The 26,201-nt window shown below is 36.2% G+C and overlaps 1 long non-coding RNA gene across 1 annotated transcript in view; it reads left to right on the top strand.

Annotated features, from left to right (window-relative positions):
- Positions 1-5: 5 nt before the first annotated feature.
- The window catches only part of LOC143644442 (uncharacterized), a 75,425-nt gene continuing 49,229 nt past the window's right edge, over positions 6-26,201 (top strand). The window contains exon 1 of the long non-coding RNA XR_013156714.1: positions 6-94. This is a non-coding gene — a long non-coding RNA (uncharacterized LOC143644442). The remainder of the gene's footprint in view (positions 95-26,201) is intronic.

The raw sequence follows: 26,201 nt of genomic DNA, 5'->3' as shown, positions 1-26,201 counted from the left end.
GTCATCACGCGACAGGGACGTTAAAAGGGAGCATGCGTCCTTCTGATCCCGGGCTAACAAGGAGGCGGGCCATAGACAGGGTGAAGGAAACCAGGTGAGGGTTGGGGCCGAGCCAGTACCTGAAGTGCGACGGGGTTAAAGCACTGGGGTGTAAAGGTTATCGCTGGGGCAAGTTGGTAACCTTCTTCGGGTGGTGTGTTTATTTCCAGTAAGCTCCCAGGAGGCTGAGGAAAACTTTGAGAGACAATGAGTGATTGACGCGGAGGGAAAGCGCCCAGGAGACCCTTAGTTGTTAAAGAGGATTAGCCTGAGGATTCCAGACGCTCCTAAATTCTGAGCACAGAGAAAGATGCACCACAGCGTCTTCAGTTTTCTACTTTTGTTTGACCTAGAAACAATGACTCGTCTATATACTAGGTCACCTCTTAAACTTACACAAAAAATAATTTCTTTTGTAACTCAATGATAGCAAAAGATTTCTATGTGAATTATTATTTTTTTTAAGTGAGGGTTGGTTACTTGAGTTGGCACTATTTATATGCCCGTTTTACAGATAAGGGAATTAGAGAAAAGTTAAATGAATTGCTCAAGAATACACATTTCATAAATGTGAGATTTGAACACAAGCACAGAACAGAAAAAAAAGTTGCAAGTGTAGTTTGGAACAGACTTTCAGAAAAGCAGCAGTCTGATAAAATGTGGATCTCTGCAGATAATAGAGGAAATGGGAGGCTAATTAAAATGTGATGTGGTCTATAGCAAAGCGATTTTTTCCCCTTTTCTTGCTCTTTCTCCTAACTAGTTGAATACCTCAGAAGACAGGGAACTTAGTAATACGAAACTCAGCCCAAGTTCTACCTCTTCCAGAAAGACTCCCCAGAGCCTCATATCTGAATTAAGTGCCCTTTTCCTATGATCCCATGATACCCCTTTATGTATTTCTACGAGAGCATTTATAATATTGTAATCATCAGTCTATTGTTCTCACTTCCCCCTCAGACTGTAACCTCCTTGAGAGTGGGAGACTGAGTTTTGTTCTTCCTTGTATTTCCATAGCTCAGCACAAAGTCTTATTCATAGGAGGAAGTAAATAGATAGCTTTCCTCTGTTCTTTCAGAGGATGCTGTTATAGCATTCATCATACTGCTTTGTTATTGCGTGTGGACTTGTCCCTTTCCCTAGACTGAATTCTCAATGGGGGTGGATAGTTGGGGAAGTGGCAGGGTTGTAGGTGTTATCCCCCACAAGGGGGCAAAAATTCATTTGAGGAAATGGCAAAATAGACATAAATAATACTTTGGTTTGTCGCCTTCCCAAAGGACACAACAAATAAATAGCACAGTATATCTGTGATGTTAATATTTTATGGGGAGGAAAAGTGATTAGGAAAAAATTTATATATTTGTTTATTTATTTATTTATTTGTCAAGGCTCTCTGTGTGTGCGTGTGTGTGTGTAGCAAAAGGGTTGAGAAACACTGTTCTAGACTGTGAGTTCTGTGAGGGCAAGAATCTTGTCTATCTTGTCTTTGAGTTCCCAGGATCTGTCATATAGCAGGTGCTGAATATATGTTTGTGGAATCAATGAATAACTGAATCTTACCATTCAAGTATTTCTGGGAAGGATAAACAAAAGAAGTTGTTTTGAATGTTATTCAATTTACGTATGTTCTTTGGAACATTGGATGATGGAGTGGTCCAGGGTGTCCTTATTGGCTGAGGATCCAAAAAAAAAAGGATGAAGTAGATGCTGTTTAATATCCCTGATATCCATTTCAACCCTCTCCCATTGTACAGTAGCCAGTGTGGTTCTAGGGAAGTACATGAATTAAGTGTATTAAATTCCCCTTATAGCCCCGTCTCCACCCAGTCACAGTTATTGCATCAGGGGCACAGAGCCTAAGCTAGTCCAATTGAAATGACTAATGGGAGTTTTGCAGGGTTATGTGAGATACTTCTGGACACCTGTTGTGAAGGTATGACACCTGGAGCTGTCACAGTCATTTTGCTACAATGAAGATACATAGACTGAGGATCAAAAACATGAGAAGGGTAAAAACTGAGAGAGTCCAGGAAAATGGAACTACAATAACTTTTCTTATTGTTTAATTTGACTTCTGTTGGATTGCTACCTGTAATACCTTGCTATAAACTCCATCCCAAATCCACCTGAGTGAAAAGGTAATTACAGACTTGTTTTCCTAATGTGCCAATTGGAAACTAGCTGAATATACCTAATCTATTTTCTTTTAAACCCAGCATTCTTAAATTGAATAACCGTTACTGTCTCATCAAAAGATCTTGGGGGAAAAACAAAGATCCTTTGAACTTTGCCAGTATCAGTAATAAAATACTTAAAAAAAAATTACAACCTATAACACTGAAGGTAAATTGTGGCCCTAGAGAAATTACTGGGCTAGTGGATCAGCCCATAATAAAATTATTTATTCTGGAGATGGGGAATATGGTTTCTGAGAGCATACTCCTTAGCAGTATTGTGAATGGAAGAGTAAAGCTAGATTTTCCTGAAAAATAAGCCTATTACCCAGTTGGAGTGTGTGCTGCTTTGAAGTGATGTATGTACCCTAGAAAAGCCATGTTTTAATGCTAATCCCATTTTGAAAAGGCAACCATTTCTTCTGATCCCTATTTAGTATTGTATGTTTGAAACTGTGATTAGATCATCTCCCTCGAGATGTGATTTAATCAAGAGTAGTTGTTAAGCTGGATTAAGTGGAGACATGTCTCCACCCATTCAGGTGGCTCTTCATTAGTTTACTGGAATCCTGTAAAAGAGAATGACAAGAGAGAAAGCCAGGAGATTCAGAGGGAGCAAAGAATGTCGCAGCACCACAAAGCAGAGAATCCATGAGCCAGTGCTTTGGAGATGAAGAAGGAAAACACATCCCGGGGAGTGTCATGAAACAGGAAGCCAGGAGAGAAAGCTAGCAGATGGCACCGTGTTCACCACATGTCTTTCCAGATGAGTGAGAAACCCTAACCGTGTTTGCCATGTGCCTTTTCACTTGAGAGAGAAACTCTGAGCTTCATCGGCCTTCTTGAATCAAAGTATCTTTCCATGGTTGCCTTAGATTGGACATTTCTATAGATTTGTTTTAATTGGGACACCTTCTTGGCCTTAGAACTGTAAACGAGCAACTTATTAAATTCCCATTTTAAAAGCCATTCCATTTCTGGTATATTGCATTCTGGCAGCTAACAAACTAGAACAGAGTGTATAAAAGAAATGTAATTATTCTGTAGTCAGAACCAGGGTAGTAAGCCGGAAAAAAAAACTTGTCGGGAGTTTGAATCTTATAAAGTTGCCTTGGGCAGCCCACTTGTCTTATCCTGGGTTCCGCAGAGGGCAGAGTCTGAGGTAAAGACTCATGTATTTGTATTTTATTGAGGAGTACAGTCCTAAAAAGAAGAGATGAGGGGGAAAGAAATAAGGCTGGGAAGATGGGAGGGCTAATATAGTATGCATTGTAAGCTGGCCACTGCTTGGTATCCACACAGTTGATTGCTGTGGGATCTTCTTCCAAGAGGCCACTTCTCAGCACACTTCTTTCAGGAAGGCAAGAAAGAATTTATGCATTGGCTCCTGTCTTGCATTGCTCAACATTCTCCCCTCTGAGGTGTTAATTCCCTTGCACTTTTTGTTTGTGTATGCGGAAACATCTAATGGGTCTATAGCATCTCATGACTCAGAATCAGAAGTTAAACCCTGGATCTAGAGGAAAAATGTGCTAGCAAGAGGTAAAGTGCCCATGTGAAGTTGTTGGAGTCAATATAGAGTGTGAAGTTGTTGGAGTCCATATAGAGATGGTTATTACAGTGGCAGCTGAAACTGCAACAAATAGTCAAAGGCTGCAGAGACATGTAAAGCCAAGATAATTTGAAGCAATACATAAAAGGGTCTGATAGTTAACTTCTCTGAACCTTAGTTTTCCCATGTGTGAAATGGAGATAGTCTGAGTCCAAACAGGAGATAGAAAGTACACAGTAGATTAAATAAGGAAGTTTAATATAAATAATATTAAATATATTAATAATAAATATATTAACTAACTAACTATAGTTAGTTATATTACTAACTATAGTAAAAGAGTAATTGCAAGATATTAGGAAACTCTAGGGCTGAGAGAGAATATGCAAGGAAGTACAAACTTGGAAAAGGTCCCATTAAACAAGATGTGATTCAGCCTTCAGAAAATGTGGAACTTGCTAAAGGATTCCTGAAAAGAGTTGTTCCCTCTGACTTAAATCAGAACCTTGAGATGGAGGAACCACCCAATGGTCAGAGACTATGTTCCCGAGTGAACACTTAGAGGCATTCTAACCAGGAGAGATGTCCAATCATTTTTATATTTTGTGTTAGAAAGTTAGATATCAACTACCATTGGGTTAAACCAATGAAATTTAGGGTTTGTTTGTTGTAGCAGGTAGCATTAATTACCCTCATACAGAGGCCATGAAATCCAATCCTCCATTTTCTAGATAAGGAAATTGAGAGCCAGAAAAGTTAAATGACTAACTCAAAGTCACAAAGCTAATGAATACTGTTTCCTCTGCCTCAAACCAGCTTACTCTCCTGTTGGGGGAGCAAAGTCCAGGGGCTGGCCCCTACTAACTCCAAATTTCTATTATTACAGCTTCTCAGCTAGAAAAGAAAGAGGAAATTCTTTCTCCAGCCTGGAGATAACAAAATTCAGGGTAAAAAATTTGACAGGCTTGGTTGGAGTTACATACCCATCCCTGGTCAAATGACTATGCCTAGGGAGGTAGTGTTATGTGAAAAAAAAAAAAGTGGCTCCTATTTGGAAACTGTGTCTAAGTCTAGGGAAGAGGAGAAATTCTGTGATGAGCCTAATTTACTAGATCTCTTACACATTACAAATAGCTGCTACATTTTTGGCAATCGAGGAGTAGGTGTTAGAGCTAGAAGGTATGTTAAAAGCTGTGGCAGACAAATAATAATAATAATAATAAAATTAAAAAACAAAAAGCTGTGTAGAGACAGTGTGCATGTTCAATAATATCCATGTGTCCTCCATGTTTTCCAATCTCCTTTGCTATTAGGTTGGCTGTGTGACTAGTTCTGGTCAATGGAATATGAGCTTATGTGATTATGCCACTTCTAGGCAAAATGATTAGACAGTCAATTTTCTTTTCTATGCTTTCTCTCCCCTGAGTGAGAGTCAGACTTTATATATGGTAGGCCAAATAATGGCCCCCAAAATATTGACATATTAATCCCCAGAACCTGTGGATGTTATCTGACATGGTAAAATGGAATTTGCAGATATGATGAAGAATTTTTGAGGTGGGGAAACTATCCAGGATTATCTGGGTGGAGCCAATGTAATCACAAGGGTCCTTAGGAAAGGAAGGCGGAAGATCAGAGTCAGAGATGACCATGTCACAACAGAAACAGATTGGAGCGATGTGGGGACAGGGGCCATGTACCGTAGGCAGCCTCTAGAAGCTGAGAAAGACAAGGAAATGGACTTTGCTCTCAAGCCTTCAGAACTGAACACAGTCATGGTGACCCATTCTGGACACCTGACCTCCAGAACTGAAAGATAATAAATGTATGTTATTTTAAGTCACTACATTTGTGGTAGTTTGTTATACTAGCAGTAGGAAATTAATACACCATAAGGGAACAAACTCAGATCCCCAAGTCGTCACTTGGAGGACAATTCCCCAGGACATCTGCCAAACCTGCAGTGCAGTTTTCACAAGTGAGAAATCAGCTCTTCATAAAGTTCAACCCCCTCATTTTCCAGATAGAAAACTTGAGACTAATGCAGATTAAGTGATTTTCCCAAAGATGCATTGCTAAATAATGGAGAGCTAGAACTTCATTTAACATAAATTAATTGAAAAACTATTGTGTGCCAGGCACTATATTAGTTAACAACCAACAGCTTCTATTTTCAAGGAGCTCATAGTCTAGTAAGAGAGTTGACAAGTAAATGGGAAATTAAAGGAAGAGCAGTAGTAATCAAGTGTGCTAGTTTGAAAGTGTAGTGTATCCCAGAAAAACCATGTTCCTTAATCATGATTCAATATGGTAGGGTGGAAACCATTGATTAAACTGTTTCCATGGAGATGTGACACCCCAATTGTCTGTGTGGCCTTCTGATTAGATGGAGACATGACTCCGCCCATTCACTGTGGGTCTTGATTAGTAAACCAGAGTCTTAAAATGGAAAACGTTTTGGAGGAAACAGTTGTTTCAAAGCCAACAGAAACACAGACCAGTTAGAAATGCTTGGAGTACAAACAGAGAACAGACACCTAGAAACAGACGTTTGAGATGCAGAGCTCAGTAGATGTTGCCATGTGCCTTCCCATGAGATGCTAAGAATCCAGAGTTGTGCCCAGAGGAACTAAATGAAGACCCACATTCTTAGAGAGGAATTAACTGGTATCAGAAGCTGGAAACAACAGAACCAAGAAGAGGACCCGCAGATGCCAGCCACATGCCTTCCTATGTGACAGATATTGGCCCTCCTTAAGTCAAGATGTCTTTCTCTGGATGCCTTCGTTTAGACATTTTTATCCTTAGATCTGTAAACTTGCAACTTAATAAATTCCCTTTTTAATAGCCATTCCATTTCTGGTATATTGCATTCCAGCAGCACTGAACAAACTAAAACACCAAGTCTGTAGGGAGCAAGGCAGTTTTCCCAGAGGAAGTGACATCCAAGTTGAAGCCAGAGGATCCCTATTAGCAAAGAAAAGTGGAATTGTCTGTTGTAAAGGAAGGTGGAAACATTTTATATGTTGATCTGGGTGGTGTTACCCAGCTGTAGACATAGGTAAAAATTCGTTGAGTTGAAAACTTAAGATTTGTGCATTTTACTCATGTATATTATACTTCAGTAAAAATAAATTAAAATTTAGAAATAGCAGATCAGGTTTGTTGCTAGAATTAAAGCATTCTCTACTGCATATAGAGAAATTTAAACAGTAATTCAGTAAAACCTAGTATCTGCCACCTCAGTTTGTCATATCTTAACATTCTTCCATACTTGCTTCAGCTCTTTCTCTCTATTTCAAGGAAAAAAACATCATAGTAATAATGAATCCCTCTTATACCTTTCTGAAATCCCATATCCCCTCCTCCCCCTTTCCTACTGGCCTCCTATGCAGAATGTTTTTTATCATACTTCAGATAAGGACACACATACATAGAGACACACATTACATAGATAGATGTATCTGTAAACAATTTCTTGTATTGTTTTGCATGTTTTTAAACTTTAAATAAATTGTATCTTATCCTCATATTATTCTACACCCACATTTAGTTTCTGAGATATATTCATGTCGATTCATACAGCTCTAGTTCATCCTTTGTGTCATGCATTATTGCATTATATGACTATACCACAATTTATTCATTCTCACCTGGTGGACGTCTGGGCTGTTTTCAATGTTTTTCTATTACAAGCAGAGGCAAATTTACCAGAAAACTAGTGAACCTTAATCTTCACAATCCCTTATTTGCAATCATTCCTCCTCTTTCCTTCTTCCCTACACCCCTCCCCCAGCGCTGGGAGTTGCTGGAAATTGTGGAGAGGGTAAGCCATCATGAAAAATATATAAGGAACTCAGAATAAAGAGACAGACCTGGACTTAGATGTTTCCAGAAATTTGTTGTCATTTCTTCTCTCATTGTTAATACATATTTACTTTAATATTTGTAATTTTTTTCTTATAAAGAGTCTCCTAAATTATGTAAGATTCAGGTCCCCCCAAAAAAGGATCTGCCCTTGATTACCAGAATGCTATGATAAATAATTTACACAAAAATATATGGTCTGGTTTCTCTGGACCATCTTCAGCTTTAGAATTAAGTTAGACTATTTTTTATCAAATGTTAGCTAAGAAAGATTATCTTATTGTTTCAAAGGTTCTATGTTTTGATTCTCCTTTTTAAAAATTCCATTTCAAGCATAATCACCATCATTTTCTTGAGCAGAATGGCAATCAGAAGTCCTGGATTCAAATCTTACCCATATAATCACTTGCTGTGGAACCTTCAGGAAGTCGCTTAAACTCTAGACTTCCTTCACTGGACTGTTGACAGTATTAATCGAAGCACTTTGTGAATTTTGTGATAGAGATAGGCATGCTGTATCAGATGAAATACCCTCCATTATCTCTACATGAGTTTTATTTTGGAGTTAGGGAGCCCGCTAAAAAAGTCTATCTAAATCCCAGAGTAAAAGGCTCAAAATTAATCTCATCTCTTATGCGTAAATTCCCTTAAAAATCAAATTAGAGACGGTACTTCAGTATGCAATAGAATCACCTTATTCAGAGCTTGTTAAAATGCAGATTCCTGGGCTCCTGCTCAATGATTCTGACTCACTTTGAGAAACACTGCTTACTCTATAGTTGTATATCCTCCTTTCCCTGGTTTCTTCTCTTTGGTTTCAGGAAGCTCTTACTTTGAGGCTTGAACTTCTTTCTATGGAAGAACATTGAATTTCTTTCTATGGAAATTATTATTGCAATTATATGCAATTATTATTGCAATGGTTGTTATTATTATTATCATTAACTTCTAATGTATATTCAATGAAACTGTAACAAAACAATTCAAAGCTGCCTCTCAAGTTTAAAGTGGGGTTGGGGTGAGAGGCATTAGTGGGCAATGGCATCCGAAGTGCAGAAGTAGCCCTTTTTCAGGAGGCTCTGTTGGGACTCCCAGCCCTTCCTAGGTAGACCCCATACCACCCAACTACACCTCATCCCTCCTGGGCTGGTTGCATTTTGATCATCTAAGTGCTCTTTACAGACAAGGACTAGAATTAAATTGGAGATAAGCCCAAAACTCCCTTAAACTGATGTTTCCCAATTGTGGTCCTGATGCAGGAGACTTGCCTATTTAGATAGTAAAACTACAGTGAGAATACACAGAATGAATTTAGTGGGTTTTGACTAGCAGAATAGAAAGGAATGCAAAAGATCCAAATGCATCTCAGGTAATCAGAGTAAGTAATACAATATAGTAAAATAATACAAATGTATTATTTTGTATATGAATTTGTTTTGTTCAATTCTGTTTGCAAGAATCAAATTTCTAATAGTCAAGATGTAAAATATAATTCCTACTGTAGATGCACAAGAAAAAATTTGAAACCACTATCCTGAGTCCTACCATTTTAGCCCAGTCAAGAAAAGAGTTAGGTTCTTGCCTGAGTCTCCTACTCAGCCCAATTGAAAGGATTTTATTAGTTCAAGATACAGATACCTTCTTGGAACTTTTATATACTGCAGGTTTTAATGTTTCTTTGGAAAAATTTGAACAATTTTTATTAATATTATTATAAAAGTAATGCACAAACATGAAGGAAACATTTTTTAGCAACGACAAATGGCATAAAATTAAAACTAAAAGTCTGTCCACCACCCTGCCTCAATGCCCCATTCTCAGTGGTGGCTATTATTTATCTTTCCATAAATTTTCTAGACATATTAAAGTATACATATGTGCTGGTTTTAAAGGATGTGTGGACCCCAGAAAAGCCATGTTTTAATCAAAATTCCATTTTGTAAAGGCAGAAAAATCCCTATTCATTACTGTATGTAATTAGATCATCTCCCTGGAGATGTAACCAAATCAAGAGTGGTTGTTAAGCTGGATTAGGTGACAACATGTCTCCACTCATTTGGATGGGTCTTGATTAGTTTCTGAAGTCCTATAAAAGAGAAAACGTTTTGGAGAAAGAGAGATTCAGAGAGAGCAGAGAATGCTGCAGCACCATGAAGCCAAGAGTCCACGAGCCAGTGACCTTTGGAGATGAAGAAGGAAAACATCCCAGGAAGCTTCATAAAACAGGAAGCCAGGAGAAAACGCTAGCAGATGACGCGTGTTCACCATGTGCCCTTCCAGATGAAAGAGAAACTCTGACTCTGTTTGCCATGTGCCCTTCCATTTGAGAGAGAAACCCTGAACTTCATCAGCCTTCTTAAATCAAGGTATCTTTCCCTGGATGGCTTAGATTGGACATTTCTATAGATTTGCTTTAACTGGGACATTTTCTCAGCCTTAGAACTGTAAACTAGCAATCTATTAAATTCCCCTTTTTAAAAGCCATTCCGTTTCTGGTATATTGCATTCTGGCAGCTAGCAAACTAGAACAATGTACGTGTTTATGTCATGCATGTATACACATATACATAATCATATACATTCCTATACAATTAAATATAATCTTTATTTTTTTGTACCTTTTTTCTTGCTTAATATATATTAAAGATATTTTCACATGACTAAAAATAGGATATCTACCCCATTATTTGTAATGGAAGCATGCATCCCCATTATATGGATATACTATACTTAATTTAACCATTTTCCTACTGTGGATATGTAAGTTGACTTTTCGTATTCTAATTCTTGTTGAACATCTTGTTCATACACTGTGCAAACAGATCTTGTATATTGGCAGGTATACAAGTAAGACTGAAGTAAGACTGAAGACCAACATCTGATTTTAAGGTATCTTTAAAATCATTTTACATGTCCAGTTCCTTTTCTCCACTCCCATTTTTGACATGATTTTGCCAACCATGGTTTTGCTAACCATGGCACTTTTTATGTTTTTCACAAAGGCCCTTCAGAAATTTTTCTAATGCTCTGTTTGATTTAAGAAAACATACATGCTCCCCAGATGCCCAAGGTTTTATTATCCTTTAAATTTTAAATTTAGCAGATATTAAACATAGTCTATCATCAGGTACATTGCTACAAATTCTGATTTTGTGGAATTAATTCTGGAGCATGATATTTGTTAATTGGCTGGCTCATTGGTAAGCATTTACATTGTCTAAAATGGGGTTGAAAGTAAATTGTAGCATCCTCTGCAAGTAGGTTAATGTGTGAAGCATACCAATTTTTATGCCTCATTATTTGGGGTAATTTAGCATAGTAATTGCCTGGGTTTTCACTGCTGAGGATAAGAGGGGGGATAAAATTATAACACATGCATATGAGTAAAATCCATAAAACATAAATGTATAGTGTAAGGAATAATTATAAAATGAATAACAGCCCAACCAACACCCAGATGAAGAGAAAGAATATTGTCAATACCCTGCAGCAGCCTTAAAGGTAGTCAGCCCCTTGACCTTTTGGGTAATCATTTCCTTGCTTTTCTGCACAGCTTTACCATGTAAATAATGATGTATAAACATTATAATTTATTTTGCCTATTTTTGATCTCTACTTAAACAGAATCATACAACTGTATTATTTTGTATATGAATTTGTTTTGCTCAGTTCTCTTTGCAAGAAACAACTATGTCAATGCCTAGAGCTGTATAGAAGTCATTCATTTTCATTGCTGTAGAGTATCTCATTTTATGACCGCAACCCAATTTATTTATCCATTCTACTGTTGATAGATATTTGGGTTATTTCCAGTTTGGGGTATTATGAGTAATATTGGTGTGAATATTTTCGTATATTATTTTTTGTATATGTGTATGTATTTAAGTTAGGAAGGATACTTAGGAGTGAAATTCCTGTATCACAAGATAATAAACTTTAGCTTTAGTAAATAGGATAAACTCCTCCTAATGTGGCTGTATCAGTTTATACTCTACCAGCCATGAATGAAAATTCCTTTGCTTCCCATCCTCATCAACACTTGGTCTTATTAAACTTTTAAATTTAGCCATACTGGTAGGAATATAGACATATGTCATTCTGTTTTCATTTACATTTTCCCAATACTTAGTCTTGTTGAGTGCCTTTTAAATTTTCGTTGGGTTCTATTCTTTGGTGAATGGACTAGTTAGGTATTTTGCCCATATTCTTACTGAGTTGCCTTTTTTTCCTTCTCAGTTTTCTTATGTACTTATTTAAATATGAGCGCTTCTCAGTTACATGCACTGCAAATTTCTTCATCTACTCCGTGGCTTGCTTTTTACTATCTTAATGAAATATTGTGATAAAATGAAGTTCTTAATTTGAAGATATTCTCTCACCTTGCCTTCCAAAGTTTTATTAGTTTGTGTTTCACATTTAGAAATGCATTCTGCCTGGGATAAATTTTTAGTATGTTCTAAGAAAGGAATCGTGTTTCTCTTTTCTCCCCATATGGGTATCCATTTCTCCCAGTACCATTTATTAAAAGTACTATGCTTTCCCCATGCTCTACAGTGCACTCGGTCATACTTCAAGTGTCCATATATAGGCATGTTTGTCTGTTCCATTGGTCTGTTTGTTTACCCTCGAGAATCTTCCACCATAGCTAAATGATTGAGATTTATAATATCTTGAAAACTGTCAGAGTAAATTTTCTTGCCATGCTTTTCTTATTTAATAATGTTTTTTCTTATCTCTTTACATTACACTTTACATTTAAAAATCAAGTTGTCTTGTTCCGCAACAAGTTAGGTTGGGATTTTTATTGTAATTGTATTACATTTAATTACCAATTAGAGGAGAATAGACATTTCTAAAATATTGACAATCCACTCACACATTATGCCACTTCACTTATTTATTTAGCTCTTCTTTTTGTCTCATTAATAATTTATAATTTTCTCCATAGGAATTGGCAAATTTCTCTTGGATTTATTGCAGAGTATTTGGTGTTTTTTAATGTTACCATGACTAATATTTTTTAAAATATCATTTTTCTAAATGTCTCTAGCAGATTAAAAAAAACCCAAGATACTTGCATGTTAACATTATATGTAGCAACCTCACTTAAAAACAATCTGTTAATTAATTTATTATTTTTTCTTTATTAGAGAAGTTGTAGCTTTATAGAACAATCGTGCATAAAATACATGATTCCCATAAACCACCCCACAACTAACACCAGACATTGATGTGGAAGAGTTCTTACAACTGATGAAAACACTTTTTTTTCACCCTTTTAAACATAATTTTATGTACAGCACAAATATCCCATGTAAACCATTTTCATATGTACAGTTCAGTGATATAAATTGCATTCACAATATTGTGCTACCATCACCATTATCTATTTCCAAAACTTTTTTGTCACCCCAAACAGAAATTCTGTACTGATTAAGCAATAACACCCCATTCCCCCCACCCCACCCCCCACCCCCAGTACCTGGTAACTTGACATTTACCTTCTGTCTCTGAATTTTCTTGTTCTAGGTATTTCATATAAGTTTAAGCATAAAATATATGCTCTTTTGGGTCTGCCTTATTTCATTCAACATGATGTCTTCAGAATTCCACCTTTGTGGTGTATCTCTAAAGGAGGCCTGGCAGGTGGGGAAAGGAGTAGATGGGACTGGTTACTTATAGAAAGGACAGTCCCTGCCTTCCTGGACCTCTGTGCAATGTTATAGATGCCCAAATGGAATCCAAGAAAGTCCATGTGGAGAAAGTACTCTATTGAAAACCCTCCTGAGGGTTTTCCCTGACTCAGCAATTCCATATGAATTATTAGCCTAAGGATATAATTAATTGGGTAACTGTAGGGAAATGTGTGTATGGGGCTGCCTCTTGCAACATTATTTATAATAATAACAACACCAAAACAGAAACAGTCTGCAAGCCCAACAACAGTAAACTGGTTAATTCCATGTGGCTTCAAAAAAATGAGGATATAGCTATATATTTATTAACATAAAAATATGGTGAATTTCTAAATATCAGGTTACCAAGCAGAGTGCTATTTTGTAAAATGTATTTATCCATTTATATTTGCATCTGGAAGGATGTGAAAGCACATTTTTATTAAGTGTACTATTAGTAAAAGTCCATAGTTTAACTTAGGGTTCCCTGTCAGTGTAAAGTGTTCCTTGGATTTTTTTCTTTTTTAATTTTTTATTCTGTTACTGTATTTACAATCTAACATTTCCCATTTAATCACTTTCAAATATATATTTCAGTTCTGTTGTGTTCACAATGAACCAGCATTTGTACTCCATACATTTTAAGCCTGAGCTGCCTATTCCCTATCTTCACCCCAACCTTTGGTGATCTACATTCTAGATTCTGACACTATGATTTGCTTCATCTAATTGTTTCAAAACAGTGATATTATACAATAATTTTCCTTTTTGTCTGACTCATTTCATCCAACATGATGCCTTTAAGATTCATCCATGTTGTTGCCTGTATCAGAAGTTCATTCCTTTTCAAGGCTGAATAATATTCTATTGTGTATATGTAACCACATTTTATTTATCTATTCATCAGTTGATGGACACTTGGATTGCTTCCATTTTTTTGGCAATTGTGAATAATGCTACTACGAATATCGGTGTGCAAATATCTGTTTGATTCCCTGTTTTCAATTCTTGTGGGTATATATCTAGCAGCAAATTGCCAGGTCATCTGATATTTTTATACTTAGCTTTCTGAGGAACCTCCAAACAGCCTTCCATAGCAGCTGCACCATTTTACACTGACACCAGCAATAAATGAGTGTTCCTATTTCTCCAGACACTTGTTATTTTACATTTTGCTAATAGCAGCCATTCTAATCAGTGTGAAATGTTATCTCACTGTGGTTTTGATTTGCATTTCCCTGATGGCTAATGATGTTGAGAATATTTTCATGTGCTGGGCCTTTTGTATATCTCCTTTGAAGTGATGCCTATTTAAGTCTTTTTCCCATTTTTAAATTGAGTTTTTTTTTTTTTTGTCTTTGAGTGGAAGGATTTTTAAAATATATTCTGAATATTAAAGTCTTATCAGATATGTGGTTTGCAAATATTTTCCCCCATTGTGTAGGTTGTTGTTTTACTTTCATGATGATGTCCTATGAGGCACAAAAGTTTTTAATTTTGATGAGATCTCATTTATCTAATTCTTTTCTTGCCTCTGCTTTGGTTATAAAGTCCAAGAAACCATTGCCTAACACAAGGTTCTGAAGATGATTCCCTAAATTTACTTCTAGGAGTTTAATAGTTCTGGCTGTTATATTTAGGTCTTTCATCCATTTTGAGTTTTTTTTTAATATGGTATAAGGTAGGGGTGCTTTGTTTTTCTCACAAAATCCAGTTTTCCCAGCACCTTTTGTTGAAGCGAGTATTCTTTCCCAAGTAAAAGGTCTTTGCATTCTTGTAAAAAAATCAGTTGGCCATAAATGTAAGGATTGATTTCTGAGCTCTCAATTCAATTCCATTGGTCTATATGTCTGTTTTTTGTGCCAATACCATGTTGCTTTGATTACATGAGTCTTAGTAAAAAGTTTTAACATTGGGAAGTGTGAGTCCTCCAACTTCATTCTTCTTTTTCAAGATGGCTTTAGCTATTTGGGGCCCCTTAAGCTTCCATTAAAATTTTTTAGGTATTTCTTTTTTTCATTTTAAACAGTTTTATTCACACATTATACAATCCAACCTAAGTTAAAAAATCAACGGTTCCATGTATATTCACATAGCCATGGCTTCGCCACCACCCTTCCATTTAAATTTGATGATTGGCTTTTTCATTTCTGCAAAAAGGGTTGCTGAAACACTGATTAGGATTGAATTGAATCTATGAATTGCTTTGGGTAGGAGTGAAATATTAATGATATTTAGTCTTCCAATGGATGAACATGGAATATCTTCCCATTTATTAAGGTCTTCTTTATTTCTTTTAGCAAGTATTGTAGTTTTCTGTGTAAGAGTCCTTACATCTTTCGTTAAATATTTTAGTTGCTATTATGAATGGAATTTTTTTTCTTGATTTCATCTTCTGATTGTTCATTGCTTGTGTGTAGAAACACTACCAATTTTGGGGTGTACCTCACCACTTTTCTGAATTCATTTAATAGCTCTAGGAGGTTTGTTATGGATTTTCAGTACATAGGATCATATCATCTGCAAGTAGGGTAAGTTTTACTTCTTCCTCTCCAAATTGGATGTCATTTATTTCTTTTTCTTGCCTAATTTCTCTGGCAAGAACTTCCAATAAAAATAAATAAATAAAAGTGTTGACAGCGGGCATCCTTGTCTTATTCCTGATCTTAGAGGGGAGGCTTTCAGTCTTTCGCCATTAAGTAGGTAGCTGTGGGCTTCTTATATAACACTTTATCATATTGAGGAAGTTTTCTTTTATTCCTAGTGTTATAAGTGCGTTCATCAAGAAGGGGTGCTCGATTTTATCAAATGCCTTTTATGCATCAATTGAGATGAACATGTGGTTTTTTTCCCCTTCATTTTGTTAATGGGGTGTATTACATTTTTTTTTTATGTTGAACCAACTTTGCATATCAGCAATAAAATCCATGATCATGGTGCATGGTTCTTTTAATATGCTATTGAATTTGGTCTGTATGATGGTTTGAAAGGATGTATGTACCCTAGAAAAACCATGTTTTAATCCGAATCCCATTTTGTAAAGGCAGTCATTTCTTCTAATCCCTATTCAGTACTGTATGTTTGAAACTTTAATTGGATCATCTCCCTAGAGATGTGACTTAGTCAAGAGTGGTTGTTAAGCTGGAGTAGGTGGAGACATGTCTCTACCCATTCTAGGCGAGTCTTGATTACTTTATTGGAATCCTATAAAAGAGAGATTCAGAGAGAGCAGAGAATGCCACAGCACCATAAAGGAGAGAGTCCACCAGCCAGCAAGTTTTGGAGATGAAGAAGGAAAATGCCTCCCAGGGTGCTGGAGAGAAAGCTAGCAGATGATGCTGTGTACGCCATGTGCCCTTCCAGCCAAGAGAGAAGCCCTGACTCTGTTCACCATGTGCCTTTCCACTTGAGAGAGAAACCCTGAACTTTGTCTGCCTTCTTGGATCAAGGTATCTTTCCCTGGATGCCTTAGATTGGACATTTCTTCAGACTTGTTTTAATTGGAACATTTTCATGGCCTTAGAACTGTAAACTAACAACTTATTAAACTCCCCTTTTTAAAAGCTATTCTGTTTCTGGTATATTGCATTCTAGCAGTAGCAAACTAGAACTGTCTGTTAGTATTTTGTTGAGGATTTTTGCATCTATATTAATAAGAGCTTCAGGTCTTTAGTTTTCTTTTTTCTCAAGGTCTCTTTATCTGTCTTTGGTGAGAGTGATATTGGCTTGAAGAATGAATTAGAGAGTGTTCCCTCCTCTTCAATTTTTTGGAAGAGTTTGAGAAGAGTTGGTGTTAAGTCTTCTTAGAATGTTTGGTAGAATTCCTCTGTGAAGCAATCTTGTCCTGGGATTTTCTTTGTTGTGAGGTTTTGATTACGGAAACAATCTCTTATAAGTAATTGTTTTGTTGTGATCTTCTGTTTCTTCTTGGGTCAGTGTAGGTAGTTTGGTGTTTCTAAGAATTTGTCCATTTCATCTAAGTTATCTAGTTTATTGACATGGAGTTAATAATTGACAGGCAAAATAGTTCTTTTTTGTTTCAATGTATTTGTTAGTAATGTGCCCCTTCGCATTTCTGATTTACATCATTTGTATCCTCTCATTTTTCCTTTGTCAGTCTTGCTATTGTATTGATCTTTCAAAGAATCAATTTTTGGTTTTGTGTATTCTCTATTTTTTTTTTGTTTTTGTGTTCTATTTCATTTATTTCTTCTGTAATCTTTGCTATTTTCTTCCTTCTGCCCACTTTGCATTTAGTTTGATCTTTTTCTAGGTCTTAAAGTTTTGAGGTTAGGTCTTTAGTTTGAAGACTTTATTAATTTTGATGCAGGCTTTAGAGTTATAAAATTACCTCTCAGCACTTTTGCTGGCTTCCCATAAGTTTTGGTATGTTGTATTTTTATTTTAATTCACTTCAAGACATTTCCTAATTTCACTTCTGATTTCCTCTTTAACCAATTGGTTGTTTAAGAGTATGCTGTTTAATTTCCATTCATTTGTGAATTTTCCATTCCTTCCTCTGTTATTGATTTCTAGCTTTTTTCCATTGTTATTGGAGAATATGCAATATATGATTTTATTATTTTTAAATTTATTGATACTTGTTTTGTTATCTAACATATGATTTATCCTAGAGAATGATGCTTGTGCTCCCAAAAAAGAATGTGTATTCTTTATTAGTTGGATGAAATGTTTTATATATGTGAATTAGGTCTAGTTGTTTTAAAGTATCATACAAGTATTGTATTTCCTTATTGAACTTCTGGGTAAATGTTCTATCCATTACTGAGAATGGTGCATTAAAGTCTCCTATTAATGTAGAACTATGAATTTCACCCTTCAAATCTGTCAGTATTTGCTTCATATATTTTGAGGCTCTGCTTTTAGGTGTGTATATAAATACGTAATTGTTATATGTTCTTATTAAATTGTCCCCTTTATCAGTATTTAATGACCATCTTTGTCCCTTGTAATTGTCTTTTATTTAAAGTCTATTTTATCTGATATTAATATAAATACTTCCACTCTATTTTGGTTCCTACTGGAAAAGTATATATTTTTCTCTACTTTCACTTTCAACCAACATGTATGTTTGAATCTGCTTGCAGATAGCAGATAGTTGGGTCATGCTTTTTTTTTTTTTTTTAATCCATTATGCCAATCTCTGCTTTTTGGCTGCAGGGTTTAATCCATTTATATTTAAAATCACTACTGATAATACAGTAGTGACTTTCTTCCACTATTTTGTTATTTGTCCTTTGTATGTCTTATACCTTTTTTGTCCCTCCCTTCCATTAATGCCTCCTTTTATATTCATTTGATTTTTTTGTTGTTATACCATATTGAATGACTTCTCTTTTCTATCTGGATATATTTTTCATTTATTTTCCTTTTGGAAACCATGGAGTTAAAATTTAACCTCTAAATATATGACAATCTTTTTTTTATATATATCTTAACTTGAATTGCATGCACATATACTTTCCCTGTACCCCTTTGTCCACCCCACCATTTGTACTTATTACCACTTACATCTTTGTACATTGTACATCCAAATACCATAGATTTATATTATATTATATTATATTATATTATTTAATTATTTATTTACATGGGCAGGCACTGGGAATTGAACTGGGTCTCCAGCATGGCAGGTGAGAACTCTGCCTGTGGAGCCACCATGGCCCACCCTTTCATTACTTTTTATGCATTTGCATTTTAGACCTGTAGAAAATAAGAAGTGGAGTTACATACCAAACAATACAATGCAATAATACTGGTGTTTATAATTACCCAAATGGCTACCTTTACTGCAGATCTGTATTTCTTAATGCCACTTCAAACCACTGTCCCATATTTTTACTTTTCAGTCTGAAGAAATCCCTTTAACATTGCTTTTAGGACAGGTCTAGTGATCATGAACTGCCTTAGCTTTGGTTTATCTGACAATGTTTAATCTTACCCTCATTTTTGAAAGAAAATATCACTAGATATAAAATTCTTAGCTGGCAGTTATTTTCTTTCAGCACTTTAAGTCTTCCAACCTACTGCCTTCTTGCCTCCATGGTTTCTGATGAGAAATCTGCACTCAATCTGATTGGAACTCCCTTACCTGTAACAAGTTGTTTTTCTTTTTCAGCATTCAGAACTCTCTCCTTGCCCTTTGCATTTAATAGTACACTCAGAATATAACGGGGTGTATTTTTCTTCATGTTTATCCTGTTTGCTGTTTTCTGGACTTTTGGATGTGCATATTCATGTCTTTTGCTAAGTTGGTGAAGTTCTCCATCATTAATTCTTTGAATATTCTTCTACCCCTTTCTCTCTTTCTTTTCCTTCTGGGACTCCCATAAGATGCATATGCTGTTGATGATGTCCCAGAAGTATCATAGGCTATTTTCACTTTTTATGATTCTTTTTTTTTCTCTCTAGTCCTCAGCCTAACTCGTTTCAAATGTCTTGTCTTCAAGTTAACTGACTCTTTCTTCTGCCAGCTCCAATCTGCTCTTGAAACTTTCCTGGGCATTTTTCATTTCAGTTATGGTGGTCTTCAACCTCAGTTCTTTTTGGTTCTTTTTTTTAAATTCTATCTTTTTTCTAAGTGTGTTAGTTTGCAAGCTGCTGGAATGTGGTATACCAGAACTGGAACAGCTTCTAAAAAGGGGAATTTAATAAATTATAAGTTTATAGTTCTAAGCCTATAAAAATGTCTAAAGTAAGGCATCCAGGAAATGATACCTTACTTCAAGGAAGGCTGATGGGTCAGGAACGCATCTGTCACCTGGGGAGTCACATGGCTGGCATTTGCTGGTCACTTGCTCCTGGGACCTGTTGCTTTCAGCCTCTGTTCCTGCTGGGGTTCCTCATTTTGCTTCTCTGGGCTGGCTTTCATCTCTTGGCTTCCCTTGGCACTCTCCAGGTTCTGGCTTGCTTAACACCTCATGGTGATGACTGCTGGGCTCCAAACATCTCCAAACATCTGTATCTCTGTTCTCTGAAGCTACTGTTCTCCAAGCATCTAGGTGTGCTCTCTCTATCAGCTCTGAGGCTTTTGTCATTTCTGGTTCTCTCCAAAATATTTTCTCTTTTAAAGAATTCCTGTAAACTAACCAAGACCCACCTGCAATAGGTGGAGTCACATCTCTATCTAAACAAAGTGTCACACTCACAATTGGGTGTGTCTCATCTTTGTGGAGGTAATCTAATCAAAATTTTCCAACCTGTAGTATTGAATCAGGATTAAAAGAAATTGCTGCCTCCACAAGATTGCATCAGGATTAAAACATGGCTTTTCTGGAGTGCATAATATTTTCAAACTGGCACACTCTACCCTCTGGACCCAAAAAAAGACATATTTTTTTTTCCATATACAAAATACATTCACCCCATTATAATACCACAAAGCCTTAATATATTTTTGTTACAATACAAAGTTAAAACCAGTATAAAAGCTCATCAAAATGAGCTACAGGCATGTCTGTTCTAAGACAAAAATTCTTCTCTGGCTGTGGACCTTTGAAACATAGAACTATTTATCTAGTTGCCAATACACAAAGGAGAGACAGTCACAGAATGCATGTTTCCATTTCCATAAAGAGAAATGGAAAGGAACGCAGGGGTCACTGGACCCATACAGTTCCTAAAACTAGCAGAGCAAACTCCATTAGATTTCAAAGTCTGGGAGTCATTTATTTCTGGGGCTTTAGAAAGCAGCAATCCCATCCTTTCCAAGGGCCTATGCAGTGGCTTTGCTCTCTCTAAACACTGAGGTGGTTGTAATCTTGGGGGACACTGGGGAAACTACCTTTTTCTTGGCTCCACCATCTGCAGGCTTTGGGGCAGCATTCAGGATCTCTACCATCTCCTGGGCATTTGCTCAATCCCTCCAGAACAATCAGGTAGCAGCTAGGCTCTTCCCAATCCCCAAGGAATGTTCTCTACCCTCTCCAAGGCCTGAGGTGGCTCAACTCTTCCACTGCAACAAGGTGGAAGGCCCACCCTCTGCCTTCTGGACAAGCTTACTCTTTCCATGAGTATGGGTGGGTCTGCTCTCCTGACCTGAGGTTTCCTGGCTCCAGACCTTAGCCTTCATGGTTCTGCCTCTGAAGACTTTTTCCTTTACTTTGTCCCTTTTCTCTCCCTTTTAGTCCAGATTAGCAATGGTTCCATTTATATAGATTCCACAACACTCTTGTTGGTTTTCTACGTAATATGCTGAGATAATATCCACCAGACAAAAGGACTTTCCAAAGATCCTTTCTGGATAACTCCATCTCCAATCCTCACTTGTCCTGTAATGGCTACCTACTTTCATGCTTGGATAAATCACCATGTGGGGCCCTCGCTATTCACTGGGGTCTCACAAAACAAAGAAATAAAAAAGTAATAGTTCTCAAAGTACTTTTCAACAAGTGGTTACAGGACAGATCCCAGAGTTTGTCATGGGCTACGGTACAATCCTCTAATATTTTTCCTTCTAGCTGCTCCAGAATATAGGAGGCTAGAGGGCTTAAATACTTTTTATCATCACAATTGACTTTTTTTCCTTCTTTTTTTATGAACAATAACATATATACAAAAAAAACCCTATAAATTTCAAAGCACAGCACCACAGTTGTAGAACATAGTTCAGACTTTCACATGGGTTATAACTTCACAATTTTAGGTTTTTACTTCTAGCTGCTCTAAAATACTGGACACTAAAAGAGATATGAATTTAATGATTCAGTATTCATATTCATTTGTTAAATCCTATCTTCTCTGCATAACTCCACCATCACCTTTGATCTTTCCATCCCTCTCTTTAGGGGTGTTTTGGCTATGGCAATTCTAAATTTTTCATATTGGAAGGTCTGTCACTAATATGGGGAAGGGAGATGGAACAATCTGATATTTTAGAGAGGCTGAGCTAGGTTTCAGGACTTATCTGGACTGGGGACCCAGCTCTATAGTTTTTTTTACACTCCTTTAATTGTCTCAAGCCACTTTGCCTGGAGGGCAAATTCTGGTAAGAAGAAGCACAACAGAGAGGACTTTCCCAAGTCAGTTTTTCCCAGTCAAAAAGAAATAGGCATAGACCAGCTCCAAGGTGTCCTGGGGAGGGTATTAGGAAGAGTACCAAGGACTTCTCTGACAGCTCCCTGAAGTTGAGCTTTCCTGGCCTGTCCAATAAATTCAGCCCTTCTTCTGACTGTCTCCCTCAGCCCTGAGGAAGTACAGTGTCTTTAAGTCTCTACTTCTGTGGCCCATCTGGGGTAGGTTAAAGCAGTGGCTGCTGTCACCTTTACTCAGACTTGTTGAAACAATGGTGCCTTCCAACCTGAGCCCCCACCAATCTGAATCCACTAATTAAAAGCCAAGATCAATGATGAGCTGTGTCCCACCCCTGATCTTGAAGAAGAGGGTTTATATGTCCTTTTCTATCACTAGAAAGCTAGCTGCAGGCTGAACCCCAAGGCAGCCTGCTGTGAGAATGGGGGATAAGTGCCAGTAGCCACTGAGTAGAGAGAGCAATTTACGTTCTTTACTGTAATTTATCAGCCTCTTCTTCCTGCTTTTCCCTGGATACTATACAATGTTCTTCTGGCCTCTGGAGTTCTAAAATAGCTGTTTCGGACAGTTCCTACCTGTTTAATAGTTGTTTTGGGGAAAGGACTGAGTCCTGGATCTCCCTACTCCACCATCTTCTCACAATCCTCTGATTAATATTTTTGATTTCTATGTATATAATTATATAGTCTGCACAGAGTGATAATTTCATTTCTTCTTTTTCAATCCTTATACACTTTTGTTATCTTGCCTTATGTTGCTGACTTAAACATCCAGTACACGGTTGAATAGCAGTGATGATAATAGGCATGGTTTTGTTCCTGATATCAAAGGGAAAGTTTTGATATCAGGATTTTTCACTGTTAAGCAGTGACACTTGAGGCAGACCATTTTAACACCACCTTCCTCCACATGTTAAAATTTTCAGTAATATTCATGAAATAAAATAATAATAATGGCCAGAAAATAAATGTATACAGTGAAATTTTTCTTTTGTTGAACTTTATATATAAATAAATTCATACCAATCTAAAATAATAAATATAAAATTGCAAAGTAAAATTAATATTTTAGTACGAAAATTGGAAAAAGTAGTGGCTAAATATTTTTAATTATATTAATGCATTTTTTGAAGAAGGGGAAAATTTATATCTATACAATGGTATCTTACAGTAATAAATAAGAACAGTTACTATTTTAAGCATTATCTTCTACAAATTTGTCAGTTAACTATCAAAATCATCCTTTCACATATTCATGTTCAATAAACAGTATAGGCAATAAACAGTGCAGACAGCTACACTAATCTATCTTCATTTATACTTAATCAAGGAACAAGTTTTTAAATTAAAAATGTTAAAAGTTTCTTCCACATCAAACCCAGATATACAAATAATTATGAAAAGGCTTAATCATAAGAATAAGGTTGACAGAAATTCATAAAAATGCCATGTCACAATAAATCCAGAAATTGCAAGAGTGTCAGTGCTGGTTTGAAGCTGTTATATGCCCCAGAAAATGCCATGTTCTTTTAGTCCATTCCTGTGGGTGCAGACCTATTATAGGTGGGACCTTTTGGTTAGGTTATTTTAATTGAGCTATGATCCACCATTTAGGGTGGATCATGATCCTTTCACTGGAGTCCTTCATGAGAGGCTAAAAGACAGGCATAGCCAGAGAGCTTAGAGGAAAGTCCCAGAGAAGCTAAGAGAGGACCAAAGCACACAGAGAGGAAGCCACTGGAACCAGAAACTGAGAACAATGAAACCCGGGGTCAAAGGACCAGAAGACACAGACTTCCCATGTCACAGAGGTGTCCCAGATCCCAGTAGCTTGTCCAGGTATCATTTTGTTGAAGGCTTTGAGTTGGACATCTTCATGGCCTAAGAACTATTGTAAAAGCCAACCCATTTCTGTTATATTGCATCCCGGCAGCTTTAGCAAACCAAAGTAATGTCCATACCATTGCTTCTTTGAAAACAGTTCTAGCAACTTTCAAATATCTCTGTGGTTAAGAAATTTCTAGTAAAATACTTTCACTAGACAATTCATCATGTATTTCTATTATATTGGTAAAAAAGAACCTCCATCGTTTGTGTTCTTTTGCAAAAAACAACCAAAAAAAAAAAATCAGAGAAAATGGCTGAATGTTAGCAAATCTTGACATTACTTGATTTAGAAATAGAGTCCAGTTCTTGGGGAAAACGATTGAGACATTCAAATATTACCCATATGATTTTTCCTGTTAATGTGAAGCCAGTATCTTTTGTCATTGCTCCTGTCATTTATGTTTAATGGATTCTTTTTTCAATGTAAATGTTTATTTCCTTATATTTTGATATTATTGCATGATTAATGGCCTTTACAATTTCTGTGTGCTGATGTTTAAGGAAGAGATTATTTGTTTGCTGATTAGTGAAGGTGTGTGTTTACAGAAAAATCATGCACCCAATTATGAACACCATCCATTGGTGTGGTACATTTGCTACAACTGATGAAAACATATTTATATAATTGTACTGTTAACTATAATCCATGGTTTAACTTAGGGTTCACTGTCTGTGTTGTGCAATTCCATGGATTTTTAAAAATTTTATTCTTGTATCATATATACAACCTAAAATTTCCCCTTTAAATCACATTCAAATATATAATTCATTTCTGTTAATTACATTCATAATGTTGTTCTACCACTACTATCCATTATCAACACTTTTTCATATCCCACATAGAAAACTCTATACCTTTTAAGCCTTAATTCTTGATTCCTACCCCACCCCATCCTCTGGTACCCTATATGCTAGATTCTGACTGTGAGTTTAGCTCTTCTAATTATTTCACATCAGTGAGATCATAAAATATTTTTCCTTTTTTGTCTGGCTTATTTCCTTCAACATGCCATCTTCAAAGTTCATTCATGTTGGCACAGGTATCAGAACTTCATTCCCCTTTGAAGCCTGGAATTTCACTATACATTATTCAAGGCTGATTCTGGCTGTTGGCAAATATTTCTGGGTTTGAATATCCTCATGTAGAACTTCACAACAGAAAACAAGAAAAATCACATATAGCAGACAGCAAAATCCTCTTGGATATACTTTTTCTTTTGGATTACACAATATTTCAAAGGTGGTGATTAGCTTTTCAAAATTTGTCTTTACTTCATATACAGATTCATAATGAGCACTCCATCTTGATTGGGAGAATCTTTACATTACTATACCAATACTTTACAGCATTTTCCTTTGATGACTGAGACAGAAAAGAATGGAACATTTTCCCCAAAATTAAAAAAAAAAAAAGTTAAACATGAAGAAATGCTTCCAACATATGATTCACAAATGTTTGGGTATTTTTTTGAAGAGCAGTATTTTATCATTGACATTATTTATAACCGTAAATAAAAATTAGATTGACTTTTGGTTCAGTGTTATTATTGTTTTTAAATGTTTTTATTTCCTACCCTTTGCACTTTCACTACCTCATCCTTTGTATGCCATTGTTGTTATACATGATATTTTTTGTAAGATTTTGGTAAATAAACTTACTGACCAAGGAAGTTCTCTACTGCAACTGGAGGGATTACTAGTCCCCCAGTATATGGTCAGCTGTAGCTACATGTCATGAATAATGAGGGATATCTGTGGATATAATACCCTCTGCTTAATAATCTCAAATTCTAAAGTTGAGTGAAATGTGTCCTTACAACAAAGAATCTGCATGAGAAGTCTTCATCAGTTCTCACCATTGGCCCAAATCTAATGGACAATCATGTAAGCACTTAAAGATATGAAAAAGAGATGAGTTTATGACCTGGTTTGTTACACTAAAAAATTTGTTGAT

Source organism: Tamandua tetradactyla, chromosome 8, assembly GCF_023851605.1.
Source record: "Tamandua tetradactyla isolate mTamTet1 chromosome 8, mTamTet1.pri, whole genome shotgun sequence".
NCBI classification, from domain to species: domain Eukaryota; kingdom Metazoa; phylum Chordata; class Mammalia; order Pilosa; family Myrmecophagidae; genus Tamandua; species Tamandua tetradactyla.
The sequence above is the reverse complement of the archived record's forward strand: the minus strand, read 5'-3'. Positions and strand labels throughout refer to the sequence as shown.